The sequence below is a fragment of the Phragmites australis genome, chromosome 19 (assembly GCF_958298935.1).
Source record: "Phragmites australis chromosome 19, lpPhrAust1.1, whole genome shotgun sequence".
Classification (NCBI taxonomy): Eukaryota; Viridiplantae; Streptophyta; class Magnoliopsida; order Poales; family Poaceae; genus Phragmites; species Phragmites australis.
Window position 1 is genome coordinate 4,757,455 of NC_084939.1, and position 17,483 is coordinate 4,774,937.

Genomic DNA, 17,483 nt, shown 5'->3' on the forward strand with positions numbered 1-17,483 from the left:
GGTCATTGAATGCACGGGTCCCATCCCGTGCCATCCGGCCCGTCTCGGGATAATGTCGTAAGGGTCGAGGCGTTCCGTCTGCCGCGCTGCTGTGGCAGGGGAACAAGACAGGATGGGCACGCCGGGCCACTCTGCAGCTGCCCGGTGGGCCCTCTCCACGGTGCCCGTTGCCAGTGCATTTATGGTGACGGACGACCGGGCGTGGGACGCATTTTCCACCCCCGGTCACTTCGCCCAGAGGTAATAATGACGCCCTTTCCATTTATGGTGTCTTGGAACTCATGCCCCCCTCCCGTTCGGGGCACGATGCTGCCGACAGATATTTAAAGCAGCTGGCGGCACAGAAGAAAGCAAGTGTGGGAAAAAAGAAAAGAAAGAAGAAGAGAAAGAAACAATTGCTCACAAGCAGAGAAGAAAAGATCGAGAGCACCCAAAGCCGGCGGCTACACGTAGACCGAAGAACAAGGAGCCCCAGGCTCTAAGATAGTTAGACATTCTTGTAACTAGCAACATCCTTGAGGGACTTTCTCAGGGCATTTATAGTATCCATACAGGAGTAGGGTGTTACGCCCCCGTGCGGCCCGAACCTGTCTAAACGCCGGTGCATTTACTCCGTTCTGCATTAGATCGTTCCACCCTACCGGCCATCGCATTCATACCCATTTATTTCTCCGGCGAACATATTCAGGATCATCCCCCCGGTCGAATCTATAAAAAGGGGTCCCTCAGGATCCCTGCGACAGGAGTTAATCCTCCGATACTCTCCCTACTATATAAAGGGATGAGAACCCCGTCTGTATCAAGATAGATCAATTCTGGCAAACTGCTAGAATACCGTTGTAACCAAGTAAGATCTATTATAATACACACAGGACGTAGGGTTGTTATCCTTCACGAGATCTGAACCTGTATAACCCTTGGTGTCCCCGAATCCTTTATCTACACACAGACACACTCAATCCCTGAAACACCATTCACGCACTCACTGTCCGACATACCCCGAAAGCACTGTCAAGAATTTACCCTCGATATGTCTATTATCCGTTTACTAAGATAATAGATAAATGTCTACAAAACACTGGAATTGCTGCATTGTTACGTGTTGGATCATCATGCTTCAAATCCTAAATTCCTAGTCGGATATAACTAAAAAAGATGTCTATAAATACGAGCCAACTCTTATACTTCTAACATGTACTATTAATAATAAGTTTGTCTCCCATGTTTTATTAACTCCACATTAAAAGGTTTTTCCATGTAAAAATATTGTGCCTATCGCGTCCATCTAATTCCTAGCAGTACGCTTGTTCCTTCCTTCAATACTGGGAATGCCTTGGCAATGAAGAACACAAGCAGACGCTCTCTGATGGCGCGACGACTCTGCAAGAGGCGGCGGCGCTGAGTTTCCATCCTTGCGCCAGATCCTTAGGTCCACAAGGAGATGCAGATGCTAGAGCAGCGCTTGAATAGCTGAAGACCCAGAGGAAACGGAAGCAGAGGGGGGAGGATCAACAACGGGTTCGCTGATGTCTTCTGCGGCGATTACTGAAGTTGCTGATGATGGGGTATTATTCAACTAGTGTTGTTCAGTACTCTGTAAAAAAAGAAGCGCTGATTCAGTCATTCAGTGTAAATATAGCTCCTGATGTCGTTTAGAACTGCAGCCCTATGTGCTGCGCTATGTTCAGCTTGCATTTTTCTTGTTTTTTCGTTCAGTTTCACTTAATGTCAGAAGTGAAAACACAAACACTGTGATTTCGTTGCTTTCGGTAATGAAATTAGGGAGTAGCCCTTTATGGAAAAATAGACTGAATCTAATGAGTAAAACTAGCCATAAGGTCGATATCTTGAAATCTTGATGTCTAAATTTGGCTAATACGAGTACCACGTGTGGCCTGCTATAGCCGATCATGAAAGGTCAAGCAATGTGTCTTAAATAATTGTACTCCACAATTCAGGGAATTCATTTAATTACTTCCCTTATTACGTCCCATGAAGATAGCTTAAGAATCCAATCTAATTCCTTGATCACGGTTGCAATTAGAACCAGTGTCATTTGTATATTCCAAACTTCATATAAAACTTTGGGTTGTACAAAAGCTTTAGCATACTAATGACACATTAGAATATATATATATATATATATATATATATATATATATATATATATATATATATATATATATATATATATATATATATTCATATTATAATTAACGGGACGGCCCGCGCAATTACACGGCTAGAATCAAGAATCCAATTGTGCATGTATCGTTGCATCACTCTGGTTTTATTATCAATTTATATTTTACCTTACCATCACTCTTCCTTTTGTCGCTATCGCAACTATACCTGCTCATTGATAGACATAATAAGAACATGTGCCTACAATAATAAATTTTTCATCTGTACGGGTACTATATCGTCATCTCTTTGGTCTATTTCATGCAGATTATACTTTCGAGGTACTTATTCTTGTTTTGCTATTCCAATCTAATAGCTTTTTTTTGGGTTGGTAGGTCAAGATTCATCATCTGCACGGTTTGTGGACTGCGCCTTTGCCTGTTGCCTTATTAACATTGTGGCCTTCAGCTATATGATTAAAGCCTAGTGCAGCGGAGCCAGTATCCTCTTATGCCGATTCACTCCCGTATCATTCTCTGCAGATCAATGGCTTCGCTGGTGTCCTTGTTGCTGGCAGAGGTTGCAATTCCACTATTAGCAATTTGCGGGCTACATCTTGCTCTACCGCTGGCTGATTCCCGATTTGAGCTATAGGTCCAAGCTAGATGCAGCAGTGTTTGTATCCTCCCCAACCAAATCTTATCTCCATTGATGTCGATAGACATATAGGACGTTGGGCTTCCCTTTTTCCTTGCATCCACCTCCGGTCATTTGGCGCTAGATATGTAGTCTGAGATCGTCTTCCATTTCAATATCACTACGTTTTATGACATCTTTAGGGTAAACATCTTCTCGCTTGACATTGCATTCATCCCTTTCGCTGTAGAGCGGGCAACAACATTTGCTAGTCAAACCACTAGCTCGTCGACGTTGTCTCTGAGTCAAACCTGTTCAATCATATGCTGCTTTGTTCCCATGTACATGACTAAAGAGGTGATGCTAGAGAAAAAAGACATTACGGCGTCACTTCATAACACATATAATTTTCAACTAATATTCTACTAACTATGGATTAGTAATAGTATTATTTCTTTTAGAGTCTAGTGTACGTGCACCAGAGTAGCTCACCTTGGCTTCGCCCACGGCTATTCGCGATTTGAATTTTAGATTCTTTGCGTTTTCTGCGGTCTAGTTTGCTGGTGCTGCGATGCGAACCAGTCCTATCTGCTTCCTTTTCATGATATATTCATATGAATAAAATATGTAGATACTTACCATGTAGCTATAGACCAAAAAGAAATTTTGACCATGCAGCCTTCCTGTGTGCATTGGTTGTTTCGCGGATTAGCTAGTTTAATTTAAGGCCATTGAATCTTGCTATCTTTAAGTTGGGTGCATATCTAGTGAAAACTAGGTATAAGTTGGAAACTTGAAAACCCCATTAAAACACGTAACTTGCAAGATTTGATCGTACGGTATGTATGGGAGTAGTTAGAGTTCGAGTCGGAGTCGGATTGTGGGATGACAAGATTCGTGTTAAGGATTCGGAGTTAGTAGGTCGCTATAAATATAAATTGTAATCTCTAATTTTTTTAAGCAAGACACAGAGTCGTGCAAGTCACAAGTTAATAAAGTCGAAAATTCCTCTAAAGAGCCTCACGTGTTTTTGTTCCTGTTGATTTTCATTCTCGCCGAGTAATACGCGACTCAGGCGTTGCTGGTCGATCGGTGTGATCGAGAGCAGCACGTACACAGCGGATAGCCAGACTAGTCATGGTCGAGCACGTACGACTGGTCGCTCGGGTGGTCGAGAAGCATGGTCACTTACGTTGTCGCAAATCCGGAGTGATCGCGCTCGTGATCTAGTAGTCGGACCCAACAGCTATGCTCCTTGACCTCGAGCCCTTGGAGAGACTCCGTCTGCGACATCAAGCTATTGTTTTGGCATGCGAGACTCGAACATGTCAACTTCATTACTATGAAGCTGCTCATCGACAAGGGGATGGCGGCAGGAGTGCCGCCGATCACACACCCGAATGAGTTATGTCATGGGTGTTTGCTGGCAAAGCAGGCGAGGCAGCCGTTCCCAGCAACGGCAAATTTCAAAGCGGAGAAGCCACTGGAGCTGCTACATGCTGACCTTTGCGGGCCGATCACAACTTCGACTCTCGTCGGTAACAGTTACTTCATGTTAATTATTGATGATTACTCACGGCGGATGTGGGTGTTCATGATCAAGTCAAAGGACCAAGCTTGCTCCGTGTTCAAAAAGTTCAAGTTGCAGGCCGAGAACACGAGCGGACAATGCATCAAGATGTTGAAGACTTATCGCGGTGGGGAATTCCTCTCTGCTAAGTTCACCCGGTTATGCGAGGAGGCCGGGATCAAATGGCACCTCACCGCGCCATACACGCCACAACAAAACGGTGTGGTGGAGCAGAGGAATAGGACTGTGATGGCGATGGCGAGGTCCCTCCTCAAAAGCATGAACGTGCCTGGAAGGTTTTGGGGGGAGGCGGTGCGGCACGTGGTGTATCTACTGAACCGCTTGCCGACGAAGGCGCTGGATGAACGCACACCATTCGAGGCTTGGAACGGAAGGAAGCCGCATTTGGCGCACCTTCGTGTGTTCGGTTGCACTGCACACGCGAAGGTGACACCACCACTTTTGAAGAAGCTCAACGACCGAAGCTAGCCGATGGTGTATCTTGACGTCAAGGACAGCTGCAAGGCGCATCGTCTCTTTGATCCAAGGCGCGGGAAAATTCATGTAAGCCGAGATGTTAAATTCAATGGAAGCATGGAGTGGAGCTGGTGTATAAGAACAAGTGGCGGAGAGCCGTTTGATTTCAATGTTGAGGAGGCGATTAGCACTGAGCCGGCGGTGGGTGGTTCTGTGCCACTCGCAGGTGGTCTAGCAGGTGTGCCAACGTCTGGGGCACATGATGATCAAGCTCCTTCATCGATTCCGCTGGCCGGCGAGGTGACGCTGGAAAGGCCAGCAACCAGGACACGCGCTACGATACGCAAAGGAAAATTGCCAAATTTGTGGAGTAGTCCCTCATTTAATTGAAAATGTTCTTTCAATTCTTCAATATGCGGATGACATAATTCTTTTCATGGGTTATGATCTTGAACAGGCAAAAAATATGAAGCTCCTGCTCTATGCGTTTGAGCAATTATCAGGTATGAAGATTAATTTTCATAAAAATAAAGTATTTTGCTATGGAGAAGCCAAAGACTGTAATGATCAATATATACAAATCTTCGGATGTCAACTTGGGGATTATCCATTTAGGTATCTGGGAATTCCAATGCACCATAGACGCATAAGTAATAAGGACTGAAAAATGATAGAAGATAGATTCGAGAAGAAATTGAGTAGTTGGAAAGGAAAACATCTATCTTATGGGGAAAGGCTAGTTCTTATTAACTCAGTTTTGAGTAGCCTTGCCATGTTCATGCTATCCTTCTTTGAGATACCGAGGGGTGTTCTCAAGAAATTAGATTATTATCAGTCTAGATTTTTCTGGCAAGGCGATGACCATAAGAAGAAATATAGGCTGGCAAAGTAGAGCATACTATGTAGACCGAAGGATCAGGGTGGTTTGGGTATTCAAGACCTTAACATCCAAAACAAATATCTACTAAGCAAATGACTCTTTAAGTTAATTAATGAGGATGGGATATGGCAACAATTGATTAGAAAAAATATTTAGGTAATAAAACAATTGCTCAAGTGGTTAAAAAACCTGGTGACTCACAATTCTGATCAGAATTAACGAATGTCAAAGATTTATTCCTAAGCTTTGGGAATTTTCGATTGAGGAGTGACACTCAGATTAGATTTTGGGAAGATAAATAGCTAGGGACAACCACTTTAAAAGAGTAATACCCAACTTCATACAACATTGCCTATAGAAAGCAAGAGTCTTTTTCGGAAGCTCTTCATTATGATCCCCCTAATATATCTTTTCGTAGAACTTTAGTGGGGGATAAGCTACAGGCATGGCATGATCTTGTAGCTAATATTATTGATGTTGATTTAACTGAGCCTGACTTGTTTATATGGTCTTTACATCAAATGGTCAATTCTCAGTAAAGTCAATGTATAGGGCAGTGCTAGATAGCAACATAATATACAACAACTGTTGATTGTGGAATTTGAAACTTCCATTGAAAATCAAGATATTCATGTGGCACCGGTACAAAGGAGTGATTTTAACTAAAGATAATTTATTAAGAAGAAATTAACATGGGAATGAAAATTGTTGTTATTGTGGTCGCAATGAGACTATTCAACATCTTTTCTTTAATTGTAATTTTACCAAATTCATTTGGAGAATAGTTCAAGTTTATTTTGGATTAGTTCCTCCTATTAGTGTATCTAACATGTTTGGTTCATGGTTAAGTGGAATAGATATGGAGCTAAAGAAACAAATTTTGGTGGGAATCGTAGCTTTTTGTTGGGCAATTTAGCTTAGCCAAAATGATATAATTTTTGATAAGGACAACATATTTACTCCTATACAGGTTGTCTACAAGGCTACACACTGGATTTGTTTTTGGGCTCTACTTGAGAGGAAGGAGGACCAAGAGAATATGAGGGCAAGATATTGTCAATTGGAGATCACAACGATAGATATCTTCGTCAGGTTTGGGTGGAGGTTTAGCAATATGTTAAGTGTTTAAAATGAACATGTGCTATTTGTTAAAGTTTCAAGAATCTTATGGTGTTTGCTGCTTAGGTGGTAGACGGAGTCTACCTTTTGGGTTTGTCTTTTGTAATAATGAGAGGCCAAATACATCTTATGATATAGAGGCTGGGACAATTTCATTGGTTAGATGAAATAAAACTACCATTATCTAAAACATTCATGCCACAGTTGGCCCAAAAGAAGAAACAAGCCTTGACTTGGATGGTGAGTGAAGTTGGTTGTACCCCTAACAGCTAGGGATAAAACCTCTGTTTTGCTCTTTGCGTATCTTATTAACGTATAATTTTCTTTCAATGGTAGGTAACATACCATCAACAGCGATCTTCGGTAGGCTCTGTATGAGTATATGTGTGGTAATGTGAGTATATACGTACGTGTATGAATTGTACAATGTATCTAAAAAGATAGCTGGCCCGAAATCTGACGACCTAGTGGGCAGCTCATTTCTCCCCACCAGCTAGGGATGAAAACGGTTGGGAAAACCCCCTAACTGTTTTCATTTCACATTTTCTTTCGAAAACGGGAAAGCCGAAAATAGGTACGAACTCGGGAATGTCAGGATATAAAAAATGAACCAATTCGAACAGAAATACGTTGTTATCTGTTAGAAATAGATAATTCAAACCGAGAACACCAGCTCGTAGAACTATAACTTCAAGCATCGATGCGACACATAATTAATTCACACTAACAAAAGTAATTCATACCATACACAAATGGACCATGTAATAATATAAGTCTCAACTGAAAAACAACCACTATGTCGTAACTCGAGTAATCGACATAACATACAATCACACAAATAATATGGTTGGAGATGGCGTAGGAGCTTGAACAACATTGGTAGGTCTACAACCGACTGAGACTGGACCACCGGGGTCTGGGTGAAGTTTGGGATAAGGGTGATGTTTGGGCTGGCCGGCTGGGCTTCGCCTGTGGGCTACATTGTGATTTGTGAAGTTTGGTCTCAATTGGAAAAAATAGAAAATTCCTGATTAAAAACAGAAAATCTAAAAACGGTCAGGAAAACAACAAAACCGTTTTCATCTTATTTCTGTGTAAGTCCCGTAAATCTGAAAATGACCAGAAAAAATGTAGAAAACAGATCAAAACGGGACGGGATTTATACCGTCCGTTTTCATCCCTACCACCAGCCCACATGAGCTTGTGGAGTGGCCCGTGAGTGGAGGTGTTTTTCTTTTCTTTTCTTTTCATCTCTGTTTTTAATCCTTATAATTAATTAATTTACAGTGGTTTAAATTTATGGTCACGTGTGCAAAGCCTAATTCAACAATGCGGAAATATATATTCAATATAAAATACATGATTTCTTGATATTTGAATTATTGAAGTAATATTGAATTGTCTAGTAATTTAAGAAGATATATAAAAAATATTGATCCTATTTTGTTGTATTACTAAAAACATCATGATTCAAACCGCTTTCAAAATATACGCATGATTTGACCGAAAATATGTTTTGAAACCAAAATTCAAAAACACCTTCCCACCCACCTAGCATCCTCCCGGGCTAGTCACGCAGTGTTACACGCCTGTGATCTTAAAGAAAAGAAATCGGAACTGTTCTTTTTATGGCCATCGGAAGGTTCTTCCTCCTGTGAACGGGTTTGACTCAGAGCGGATGAGGCTAAGTGTTCACGTGGTACCAGCTCAGCGGGAATGGCAACGAAGCCGCCAGCGTGGCGCCAAGCACTATACCCGCCTGTTAGGGGCTTTATTCCGCGATTAACCTCCATGAGGAAACTGAGCGGAGCGAAGTTCGAGTGGCTTCCCCTTTCTTTGAATTCATTCGTAAAACTTTCAATACACACCGAAAACTTTGAATCAAGACCGAACACTTTCGATTCAAGCCAAAAAGAACTTTCTATTCGAGGAACAAAACTTTGCTTCTAGGCCAAAAAGCTTTTGATCTTGTGGGAAAAAAACTTTCAATTTGAGGGAGAAACTTTTGATTTCGAGGAAAAACCTCTGACTCGGCGGAAAAAACTAAGGGTTCAAGCCATAAACTTCCGATTTTGACTAGGAAATTTCTGATTGAGGGGGCAAGCTCGCTAGGCCTTGCCATGGCAGGTGGCGCGATAGCTCGTCGTGGTTCAAGGTCGGGTTAGAGTCTCGCCATAGTTTGGAGAACCGGTGTGAAGGAGACAGAGAGGAAAGGAAGATGACGCATGTGACAAGGTCAGCCATGTTCTCTCTATCCCTAAGTGCACCACATGTTTGTGACCTTCGCGGTGGCAACGTGTCACGCAGGGAATGGTGACCGTGAGATGAGTTGATAGAGGGCAACCTCAAATAAGAAATCCGAAGCCCTTAATTGTTCATGCATGTGACAGTTAGCCCAAAAGGAGAACCAAGCCTTAACTTGAATTATTAGTGAAGATGATTGTACCTTCTACTCATTAAGATTAAACTCAAATTTGTTTATTGCATGTTTTATTAACGTGAAATTTTCTTTCAGTGGTAGACAACGTACCGTCGACAGTGGTCTTCCGTAGACGTTGTATGAGTACATGTATGATAACGTGAGTGTGCGTGTACACTTACAAGTTGTACGAGTATTTCTCACGCATCCCATTTCTCCCCACCATCCCACATGCGTGTGTGGAGTGGCCAGTGAGGGAGGTGTTTTTCTTTTCTTTTCATCCCATCTCTGTTTTTTTAATCCTTATAATTAATTCACAGTGGTTTGAATTTATGGTATGGTGTACAAAGCCTAATTCAACAATGTGGAAATATATATTCAATAGGCAAAAATACGAATTTATACAATATACTTGAGCGTATTTATTAAAATAGACAATATTTTTCTGTATTCACCAATCTAGCATCTATATTCGGCACACGGTGTGCCAAAAATCACTTTTTGGTACACGGTGTATCAAAAAAGGCATTTTCGGCACATCGTGTGCTAAAAATCACCTGTATTTGGCACACCGTGTGCCGAATATAGCGAAGTGTGTATCATTAATCATCTCAAGATGGCGGCGGAAAGTGACGACGTACATTAGCGAAAGAATGCCAGTTGTGTCAGTCAAGGCTATCAGGGTAAGATGGTTGTCGTCTTCGATGTGGTGGTTGAAAGTTAGGAGGACGGGTACAAGGAAATCCAACATCATCTTCACGGTCATCACGGTCCTCTGGAGATGGAGGCCTCGGAGGGATGGGTTGAGGTGGCATGAAATCGTCGTTGCTGTCGTCTTGAGGTATCACGGTAGGAGCATGCCCTATTTCGTTGTTGGTTGGACACCATGTCAATGTGGTGTGTGAACGGCCTTTTGTAGTGTTCGTTGAACCTTCTCCTATATGGCTGGTGGAACGTCGAGGCATTGGTGGCATGAAATCATCATCAGCATCGACATCGTCATGTTCAGGTAGAATAGTAGAGGGCGCTCTTGTACCCTTTAGGTTCGCTGATCTTTGTCGTCTTCTACGCGAACCAGGTACCACACCCTCGCTGAAGAGCATATGCATTGCCAAGAAGTGTGGGATTTCTTTGTTGATAAACTCTGTGTCTTCTAGGAACGCCTAACGCAGAAGAGGAGCATTCAAATCAATTACTTTAACACTGCAATGCATAAGGCACAGCATAGATGAGTACATAATATAGTGAATAACACATAGTACAGATGAGTACACATAATAGATGAGTACACAATATACTGCACTGGCTCATTAACGACGCCGACGCCGCAAGCAATCCCCAGGAGTGTAAGCGTCTGGTGGGTGTGTAGCCCTCATCCCAGCGGCCTGAGCTGGCCCCTGCCACGTGTGCCCTTGCTCATCATCTTCATCGTTATATTGTGTTGCAACTCCATCGAATGTGTATGCAGAATCGCTAACTCGACCCTGCATATACTACGATGTAGGATCGTCATGAGGGAGTGTGGATGCCGGTAGTACGTGCTAGGATGGAGTTCGAAATGCTGAAGTCTCAGCATGCTGGTACCACTGTGAACCCCAGGTGCATCGGGATATTGGGGGTACTTCGGTGAAGCTGCCCACCTACAATGCAGCAGTCCAGTCAAAATCTTGTGTGCCGCTCTAGGTTGGCATCTGCTGCGTGCAGTCAATGACGTCCTCGTGATGAGTTGATAATACTGGTGGAACTGTCTGCGTAGCCTGAGTAGGTTGTGTCCACTGAGGTGGTTGGGAACCCAATGTACACTGCTCAGGAACAGGAGCCTCCGTGACCTCCTCGGCTTCAGCACAAGAACGTGTCACATGATGGGCCACAGACGAAGGTGCCTCCCGTGATTGTGCCTCACGAGCACTGGACGAGCGTCTGCTGTGGGAGGCACGGGAAGGGTCCATGGCGGGTACGTCGTACCCCATTGAACGCGGGGCATAACCACCTAGACCACTGCTCGGGAACAGGAGCCTCCGTGACCTCCTCGGCTTCAGCACAAGAACGTGTCACATGATGGGACGCAGACAAAGGTGCCTCCCGTGATTGTGCCTCACGAGCACTGGACGAGCGTCTGCTGTGGGAGGCACGGGAAGGGTCTATGGCGGGTACGTCGTACCCCCTTAAACGCGGGGCATAACCACCTAGACCACGTATCGCGGACAACAAGCGAGATCCTCTCGTCCTGATGTAGTCCCGGAGAGGGTTCTAATCCCTTCGTGTGAATGACCCACTTGCTTCCCCACATGCTTGCTCCGCATGCGTATGCATTTCGTACCCCGCTTCGGTCTGTATTTGTTGAGGGTTATGTCAGTAATACGGATCTATAACTAATGAAAATCGTTATAAGTACAACATCATTTACCACCATATGAAGAAGCCAGACACGATACTTGGGGAAGGGTCTGGGGGCTGGCGGTACGTTACCGCTGAGTAAGGTGACACGCGTGCGTGAACGGTACCACGAAACGTACTCCCAGTACGTGCTGTCGTCGTACTGTCTCGCAGGAACGACGACATCCACTGGGCCTGACTCCATCCACCTGGTTATGTGCTCTACATTAATCTTCGACCAGTCATGTGTGCCTGCATTCCCCTGTGCGCTCCTCCTGTACGTAACATAAACAATTATAATTTCGTAACATGGATCACCTAACATAATAATGGTACCTACAATAACACACTTACTCATACACCCAACCAGCGTCTCGTGGGAGAGGTACTGGCACAACTGTTGATGACCGAACTGCCTCTGTACACGGTCAGGAGAATACACTTTCCACATTGTTCATGTACATCAAGAAGCATCTGGTCATCCATAAGTCCGAGCCACAAAAACAAGAGGATGCGATGAGGCCTCCGATCGTAATTTTCGGCCACTCGTTCCATACGCCATGGATCCCACTCCACGAGATCGGCGCTGAGGACGTCAAGGTCACTGATCACCCGAGAGTAGTTTTCATAGTCTTGATGGTGAGTCCATCGCAGCCTGGTATGAATCCACCGATACCCCATCATAGGCCTCATGTCGTCGGCAACGCCATCGGAGATGGAAACTGGATAGTAGGTCTTGCTCACACACGATCGACAAACTGGGAGATACTCCCAGCTCTAGAGCTGTAGAAAGTGTAGGCAGCCAGAAATAGATCCTATCTTCGTTGACCGCTGGGTAGCGGCACACAATCCTTTGTACGTAGCGACCAACACAGCAGATCCCCAACTGTAAGGTATTAGCTCGTACGTACGTAACGCGAGTTGACCCGCTAACCATACAATATGAGGAAGTACATAATCGTCTGTCGTGTTGTATAACATAATACCTCCCAACAAGATGTACAAGTACACCTCGTAATGCTGCATAACTGTAGCCTCGTCCGCATTCGGTGGGCAAGGACCGAACTGTGGTAGCCCATGAATCCATGACATGGAGAGCCCAACATCCTTCATGTCATATTGCACATTAAACCTACAAGATGCAGAGACTCAATGAAGCACGAACAACACTGCAACATATGAAGTGTTTTATGTAACAAATAATTACCTGCCCTGAATATAACCCTTCCACTGCTCCTTTGTTGGTCGTGAAAGTACTAACAGGGTACCCCTTATCGGCAGCCCGGTCAGCATGGCCACATCCCGCAAAGTTACGGTCATCTCTCCACAAGGAAAGTGGAACGTGTGCGTCTCAGGACGCCAGCGGTCCACGAGGCCTATGAGCAGTGACACCTCGATCGGCGGTAGGGGAGTCCTGCCACCGCCCTCCATGGGAGCTCCGGCCATCATAAGAGCGAACTATAGTAGTCCTACCTGTGCGAGTGGCTCGTGGAATCAAGGGTCTAACTCCTTAAGCTTGCGCACACTCCTGGAACGCAACGGGACCAACTGCAAAGGTATGCAATACATTTATTGAGTAAGTACCAAGTTACCAGAGCAATTGAAATTCACGTATTATCGTTGTACCTGTTGCCCTGCAAAAATTATCCTTCCCCTGTGGTTCTCGTCGTACCGAGCTGAAGAAGCTCGGGAAGGTGAACGTGTGTCATGCCAATGATTTCAAGCCTCATGGTTCGATTACAAAACAACGTAAGACAACAACTATTACAAAATAGGTACAACAACTAATAGGTGCATAACAAATTACAATAAAACCTATGTTTGCAATTAACTTCATAAAACAAACTCAATGGCAACAAATCTAATACATTCCAGTTCGATCATAGCCTAATAGTTTATCGCTGGGTCGGATAAGTCCTCTTGTCATGGCCAGATTGTTTGCATATTTTGCACCTACGTAGTCCATCAACAACATCTGCTGCATCCATGTCACCTTGCAGCCTCGTGGCTCTAGGCTTTCCAGGATCCATACGTCGAGCTCTGGGATAAGGTACCCACTTAGACCCCTCGATTGCTTTGTAGCTGCTTCCGATGTTGAAGGAACACATCTTTGGAAGCTATGTGCTCCTCAGTGCATCGATCGTGAAATAGGGTGATACGTATTGTGATCCGTCGTTGCCGCCCATATCCCTGCAAGCGGCGAAGACATGGGAGCATGGGATATGGTGCAGTTTTGGCTTATTGCATGTGTACTTCACCTTGTGAGGACCAATTTGATATTGTTGCACGGGGTCCCCCGCGCTATATCCTGTAGTGTACCGACAACGACACATGACCTCGAATTCATTGTTGGCCCGGTCGTAGATCCTAGTCCGATAAAAGTGTGCCTTACTCCTCCTTCTGGATATGATTTCATCCACCTTAGGTGCAAACCGCGTGCTGCAGTCCATTGCAGCTATACCACGGTCTCAAAAGTAGTCAGCCATTCTATAGAATGTGAGCTCAATGATGGCACACAACGAGAGGCCGCGTACACCCTTTAGGACATTGTTGAACGCCTCCGCTATGTTCGTTGTCATGATCGTATACCTAATATGAGATACAATAATTTTACATGGGATATTTTCGTAACCAAAAGTAAAATATGATCTTTCAAACGCTATGTTCTAACCTGGACCCGTGAGTGTCATGTATTAGGGCCCAACGCTCCGCTAGCTTTCCCTCTATCCACTGGCTAAACGTAGCACGTGAACGGCTAATGATGGTTTGGCCCCCATCATTTGCGTCTGCAGATGGTCCTCCTGTGCTTCCTGCTCTGCCATCATCTTGTGAGTGGTCTCATTTAACTCTCGCCATATCCCGTTGAACTTCGTCTGCTGGTTATGAAGACACAACCCTTTGAACTTCTTTACAAGACCCTTGTTGTGGTACCTTGAGTACAAGTTCGCACCTAAGTGTTGCATGCACCACCTTCTCTCCACATCAGGCCATGTAATGGAGTGGTTTGTGCTGTCATGCAGCACTTCCAACGCATGCAAGAGGTCCTTGTTGCGATCTGAGATGATGCAGACTTATTCCCTATTGCCGACGACACGTGTCCTCACCAAGGTGAGGAACCACAACCAACTATCATTGTTCTCACTCTCAACCATTGCATACGCGAGAGGAATGATCTGATTATTTGCATCTGCCGCCATCGCTGTCATTAGGTTACCATGGTACTTGCCGCTAAGAAATGTGGCATCCATACATACCACCGGCTTGCAATGTCTGAAAGCTTCGATGCATTGGGCAAAGGACCAGAAAAAACCTAATAAGGTATCGGTCGGTGCTGCTGTATGACCTATCCTCCAGCCTGATCGGCTCAGCCATGGCCCACTGGGTCCCTAGATTGGTCATGGCAATCGCATAGTGGTAAGACTCTTCGAAACTTCAAACAACATCTTCAATGCCTTCTGCTTCGCTCACCACGCGGTGTGGTAATTGATCAGCATACTCGTCTTAGTCTGCACCTCCTCCATAATAGATTTCGGTGACAAACATATGTTCGTGCCAACAAGGGTGATGAGGAGTTGGGCTATGAACCTCGCATCAATAGCATGGTTCACATTCCTAACAGCCTCTTCGCTGCATGTATGTGGGGTGTGTCTACTCAGCACAAAATAGTTCTCATATTTTGGCTTATGTGCTCGTACGAAGTAAGGACAATTCGGGTGCTTGATACACCTGACCTCATACTCCGCAAGGTTAGATCGGACGCACTTGTGGTCCCTTCTTATGATTACAGCATAGTTACTGATAAAGTGGATGACCTCCTCCCTGTTTCGAAACTGTTGTCCCACCTGGATGTCTCTATTCTGGTATCCCCAGTTGGATAGGGTGTTATAGTCGATGGTACAATCTGGCAGCCCAGCACCATGAAAGTACTGGATCGCCGGCATCGGGTCATTGTTGTCAGCACCTTCTTCATCCCCGCTACCACCGGCTTCATCATCCATGCATCCTACATCTACCTCACCATGGTCCACTTCAGGTCCCTCTGTACCGGAAGTGCTCTCCCCGACATGACCTCCCTCCTCATCATGCATCACATGATGGTCTGATCCTTCCACGCTAGGCACCGCTTCACCTTGCACCAGTCGTGATACTATGTTTATGTACACTCCCATTTCAAAGTTCTCTAATGTCTTGCGTGAGTACAAAGCTCATGCGTCATTCCTTCTCAAATCGAACAACGTATGGACAATGATCGAGCTATTTGCCACAAGCTGTGGCCGCACACCCTCTAGGACAACATTGTAGGACTGCTGGTTCACACGCAAAAGGCTCATAACATGTGATTTTAAGCCTTCTAGATCAATAGGTAGCTCAACCGTATTCTCTACGTGCTGGCAGTTCTGAATTGATACGAGCCTTCCATGCAAAACAGCGGGACGTTCTCCTTAATAAATATGGATAGTTATAGTATCTCTGCTAAATAAATGTAAATGGGCAAATAACTACTTAGATGTATGTACTATACCTACTCTATTTTATCAACTTAATACCATTTAACCAATGTATTCGAACGGAATAAATAATCTACTTCCTCTAATTACATTTTCTAATCTAAATATTAAGTACATACATAATCTACGTATAAAATTACTGTTACACTATAGTAGATTCTGTTACGAGATCATAAAATATGCAAATATTATACCTACTCTATTTTATCAACTTAATACCATTTAACCAATGTATTCGAACAGAATAAATAATCTACTTCCTCTAATTACATTTTCTAATCTAAATATTAAGTACATACATAATCTACGTACAAAATCACTGTTACACTATAGTAAATTCTGTTACGAGATCATAAAATATGCAAATATTATACCTACTCTATTTTATTAACTTAATACCATTTAACCAATGTATTCGAACATAATAAATACTCTACTTTCTCTAATTACATTTTCTAATCTAAATATTAAGTACATACATAATCTAGGATCAAAATTACTGTCACACTATAGAAGATTCTGTTACGACATCATAAAATAGCAAATATTATACATACTCTATTTTATCAACTTAATACCATTTAACCAATGTATTCGAACGGAATAAATACTCTACTTACTCTAATTACATTTTCCAATCTAAATATTACGTACATACATAATCTACGTACTTACTATTACGAAAGACTGTCCTTTTCACGTGCTGGTGCTCTACTCCTGCTCGCGCTCGACTGCTGCTGCACTACGCCTCCTCGCGCTCGATTGCTGCTTCAAATGCTACTCGCGCTCGCGCTCACCTGCTGCTCTGCTCACGCAGCCAACTCGCTCTGCTCGAATGCAGAAGATGGAGGGGAGGGAGCCATTTTATAGCCGCGCGCGATGAAAATTGGTAGGAAGCCGACCGGTCGACAGCATAAAGCAAAAAAGCAAAAGCGAAAAAAAGAAAAAGTAAAGCGTGACGCGACGGCACACGGTTATCAAAAAAGTGTATTTCGGCACACCGTGTGCCGAATACACATTGTTCCCTGTATTCGGTATACGGTGTACCAAAAATCACTTTTTCGGTAAAACGATTTTCGGCACGCCGTGTGCCGAATACAGATGCTAGATTCGTGAATACAGCAATTTGTTGTCTATTTCAATAAATACGCTAATGTATATTGCACAAATTCATATTTTTGCCATATTCAATATAAAATACGTGATTTCTTGATATTTGAATTATTGAAGTAATATATTTGAATTGTTGAGTAATTTAAGAAGATGTATAAAAAAATTATCCTATTTTGTTGCATTACCTATAAACATCATGATTCAAACAATTTTCAAAATATACGCATGATTTGACAGAAAATATGTTTCGAAATCAAAATT